The sequence below is a fragment of the Urocitellus parryii genome, chromosome 9, assembly GCF_045843805.1.
Source record: "Urocitellus parryii isolate mUroPar1 chromosome 9, mUroPar1.hap1, whole genome shotgun sequence".
NCBI classification, from domain to species: Eukaryota; Metazoa; Chordata; class Mammalia; order Rodentia; family Sciuridae; genus Urocitellus; species Urocitellus parryii.
This window is the reverse complement of record NC_135539.1, coordinates 86,652,209-86,657,099: the sequence shown is the minus strand read 5'-3', so window position 1 is coordinate 86,657,099 and position 4,891 is coordinate 86,652,209.

The window sequence follows — 4,891 nt, the reverse complement described above, 5'->3', positions numbered from 1 at the left end:
TATGGAGACGGGCACCCAGGCAGTGCCATCTCCCCTCCTGGCCTCCTAGGGTAGGCACAGTGTTTCTGGATGCAGCTGGGTGGGTAAAGTGGTTGGAGTTGGGCAGTCCTGTCTTGGCAGCTGAGTTTTTTTACTCTAGTCCTGGTTCACTTGTGGCAGAAAGAAAACAAATGGGCAAGAACAAAGCAAGCGGGAGTCAAGCAGAGCCATGCAGGCTTCCCTGTGGCCCTCACCGCCACTGCACAGGCCTCTCAGCTTCAACCTGGGCCTGTAGCCAGGGTGCAGCTGACGTGGCTGGGGAGCGAGCTCAGAGCTCTCGGCCTGCCTGAGGAGGCTCATTTCCACTCCCCTTGGGCATTGGTGAGTTTGAGGGGACAGGGTGGGGCAGGGCCTCTGTCCCTTGCTGGCCTTCTCATCAGTGTCTGGCCTCTTCCATGTGGCCAGGCAGGGCTTTGCTGTCCTCACCCCTGCAGCCTCTGCCAGGGCTCATCAGGGAGACTGGTGGTCACAGTCCTTCTGCTTCCTCCTAGGCTCTTGGAACCTGACTTCAGAGACTCTCTGATGCTTGAAAATGATTTTAAAATGCTACACTCATCTGCCCCAGGGTCCTCATCCCCCTGGAAGTGGGGTCTGCCTCTCAGAGTCCAGGGGACAGTGTCATGCACGGGTCTTTCCCAGCTCCTCCACCAGCCAACAGCCCACACAGCAGGCAACAGTGTTGCGAGAGTGGGCAGGAGAGGGGTGTCTGAGGGGCTGGTCTGGACACTGACTGTCACTCTTCAGACTTCCTGGGCCTGGGTTTCCTCATCTGTAAACAGAGACTGTCCAACTGTGTGTCTCCCAGGGTCGTGAGCATGAGAAAAGACCATGTGGGCAAAGGGCTTAGCGGGGCCGCCACCCAAACCAGGGTACCTCGCCAGCCAGAATTTAGCACTGATGTCTGGGACAGTAGATTTATGCCCAGTCCACAGACTGTTCCTGAACCACACATACATGTGCTGGTGAAGGGTTCACTTACTTGTGACTCACATTTCTGATGTTATTTCAATAGGAAAATGCTCCAGTCACCAGGCCCACCTCTCAATTCTGGTAGTGGGAGACAGTTCATCCTATGGTCCATCTCATGGTCATCTTGTGCTCATCCTGTGGTCATCGAGTGATGCATCTTGTGGTCACCTTGTGGTCCATCTTATTGTCCACTTTACAGTCATCTTGTGGTCCAACTTATGGTTATCTTGGTCAGCATCAACAGATTCAGAAGATGAGATGAATCAGGCATACAATCTCCTGTGATTAAAATCACCTGTCATTATGTGAGCCAAATGTAAAACTACACATAGGATAAATCTGCTCCAAAAGAAATCAAATAGATCAGAAGGAGAGGAGGGACTTGGCAGAGTCATTCTCTTTGGCCTCTTTTCTCTCGGTCAGAAGTGAATGGGCTGGACACAGAAATGAGAAGGTGAACATGAAGAGTCAGGCAGACCCAGGACAGGCAGCCACTCCCAGGGACCCTGGCCCAGGTGTCTGCATGGGGCTGACCCAGCAAGCTGCAGAACCTGGGTTTCCAAGCCCAGATCCTGGAAACCTTGGGAGAAGTGCAGGGAGCGGGGCATGCATCCTACAGCCGGCCTCCTCCTGGCTCAGAGAAGTGGAGACTCTTGTTTCTCAAGTAAGGAATGATCAAGGTCTTATCTGAAGCTCATCGAACACTATGATCCTTAACCTTGCCCTTCCAATAGGAAACGTATTTTGTGGTGCCCAAAACCCTCAGCTGATCAAGTTCTGTTTTACAGTAGGGAGCTGGGCAGTGAATGTGAAAGTTCGAACCTAAAAATCATTTTCTTGACATTTCTAAGAAAATTGTTATTAAATAGTGTTAACGGGGGGGGGGGCGGGGAAGTAGTTCTCTGGTCGCTAACCCTTCTCACCTTCACTCTGTGCTTCAAGGACAAGGTCCTAACCTCAGGATACAGGGCTGAGTAAGGACTCTGAGGAAAGAGGAACAGGTTGGGGCAGCGAGGTGCTGGGGCCCCTCAAGGGACAGCATGCCCAGAATACACCCAGGGGGCTGGATGAGAGCCAGCAGGCTGGAGGTAGCCAGATGAGAAGAACTGCCCCAGAGCAGGGCAGGGGGCCAGAGCTGGGGGAACAAGGGAGCAAGCCACCAGCTCCAGCTTCTGAACTATGCCCCCAGGGCCAGAAGGGGCCTGCAGGCCTGGTCTGTGGTCCCACCTGCCCAGCGCTGCACACTAATGGCTAGATGTGGACAGGCAGGCACATGCCCCCTCTCACAAAAGAGAAACCAAGGGCCTGTTGAGCAATGCTGCCACAGCTGCCACCTGGAAGTGGGTCCTACTCTCTGTTCCCCCGACCCTGGCACCCTGTGGAGCTGGGCATACCAGAGCCTCCAGCTAGAGGCTGGAATAAGCAGACCCCAGACAAAAAGCCCACTCCTTCTTGGTGATTCTGAGAAGCCACAGGAACGCAAACTCCAGTGAGCTCATGGTCTGCTGGTCTCCTGCAGGGAGCCTGCGTGCCCACCTGATAGTCTGTACATACCTCAGCGAAGGGTGTGCTTGGGGGAGACATCTATATCTAGCTCAGCCTGTAAAGGCCCCTGCCTTACCCTGGGCTTCCAGATAGAGAAACTCAAGTGAACACAGAGCCCTAGAGGCTAGGCAGGGACAGCTGTGCCCCAAGTGCCACTGCCGTCCAACCCCTCTTCAGGTCCACCTGGAGGCTGTGCTCCTCTGACTGGGACCAGGCAGAGCAGGCAGGGAACACTGGTCTCAACTGTCGCAGCCCCATCCAGCCAGAGACTTTCCTGGGCTACAGCTCCAGCCCACTCGGCAAGTGGCACTGAATCCAGGCCCAGAGTCCTGAGCCTGAGCCAGCCCTGGGCAGCCAGCTCTTCTCAGGTAGTAGGAACCCTCCTGGCTTCCAATGTCTGTGCCTTGTGCCATAACTACCAGGACCCAGGAGTCACCTCAGCCCAGGACATCTGGGCTATGGCCCTCATCTGAGGTCTCACAGGAGAAGGAAACTGAGCCCAGCTCCTTCTCTGCTGCTTCCTCAGGATTCAGGACCCATCATGCCCTGGGGGCCCCTTTGGGGAGATCTGGGGAAGACTGTGGCCAGATTTGCTCTGACTCTCAACACCTGCAAGACACTCTTCTTCCTGTCCCGATTCTCCTCTGTGCCAGTGAAGCATTCATTTTATTTGTTTAAATAAACTTTTTATTTTAGGTTAGTTTGTGATTTACAGAACGGTTATGGGATTACAGAGCCCCACAGGCCTCATTGCGCATCCACGCCTACCAGGTTGAGTCCTACAGCCTCACGGACCTGTCGTTATCAGTGGAGTCTCAGCTGGCTCAGACTCCCGCGATCTCCTCCAAGGCCTGGTGTTCCAGCTCCTGCCTCATGCTGCTTGTGGCTGCGACAGCCCTCACTCTGGGTGTCCTGCTGACCTGACCAGGTCTTGATCCCCTCTCCTGCTACTTGCACGCTCTCTCTCAACCACTTCATTAAGATCTACTTTTAGATCTGAAGTGGCCAGATTACATCGGAGGGTCCCAGGAGCCTGAGATTAGTTGGAGGGCTGAGCCTGTCTCCCTTACTCAGGTCAGAGCAAAAATCTACTCAGTGCAGACAAAGGAGGGGCAGTCTGAGCCTGTGAGCCGCTCTGTTGATAACCTCCCTAAAGTTCTCCTCCAGGCACCCAGAACATGGCCAGGGCTTACGGCCACAGTCCTCAGCCTCGGCTGATCCTAACTCAGGAACTCAAACTGCCTTGAACTGTGTCCTGTGGGCTTCCCGGCTGAAGGGAAGGGCCTGCAGGTCAAGGGCCAGCTCCCTCACTTTTTCAGAGTCTGCTGGAGCCTATTATTTGGACGATACGACACACAGGAGGAAAGGAAGACTGTTGTAGCTGCCAGGTGCCCCGAAATCAAACGTGCTATGGTGAGCCGGAGCTGTGGGGTGAGGGAGGAACTAACTCAGCAGTTGAGATAAATAGTACTTCAATGCAAACGTGGAAGAGTAAAATTTATTTTTAAAGCCAAAAATTCCTGATGAACAGAATATGGAGTTGTGAAATGAAGACAGGATGTTGTTCGTGCCACTGTTTGTGGATACTAGATGGTATTCCCATCAGCCCTGGGTTCCAGGCCCTGTGGCCTCTGGTTTCCCAGCAGGTGACAAGCAGGGATGAGGACAATGGAGCTTCCATTAGCTGTTTGCCTTCAGCTCAGACTTGGCAAGAGGCTGCTGCAGTGTGTCCCACTTTTCACTGAGGCTCCTGCACATGACGAGGAGCTTTAACCATCTTTTGGTTTCATCCTGAGTAGATGGTGGCATCCTCATTTAGAGGAAAGAAACCAGATCAAGCCCCTGACCTGACGAAGCCAGGGGGTGGCAGAGCAGGGACCCAGCAAGGCTCCCTGCTTGGGCTGGCTTCCCTGTTGCCTCTCAGACCACCTCACCCTCTGCCTCTGCTCAGCTCCACACATCCTCCCGTCTCTGCTCCCTCCAGGGTATGGGCCTGGGTGAGTGTGCAGGAAGGGTGCTCTGTGGGCATGAGCACATTGGTGTGCCCATGGAAAGATATGGCTCACAGCAAAAGCATCAGGAGGGCTGGGGCTGCTGTGCTGAAGTGTCTGGTGCCTGCCTTCGTCCCCTGCTCACCTGGCCCCACTGTCCACAACTTGGTGAGCTGGTGCAGCTCCGGTCACTGAGGCTGCCTTTCCACCTCTGGCATCGGGATCCTACGATGTTCCCAGCCTTCAGACCTCAGAACCTGGCTCACGATGCAGACACTGCCCACCCAGCTCTGAGAACAAGTGCAGTGTCTGGAGAAATGGAGCTTTTCCTCTCAGAGGCCCCTGAA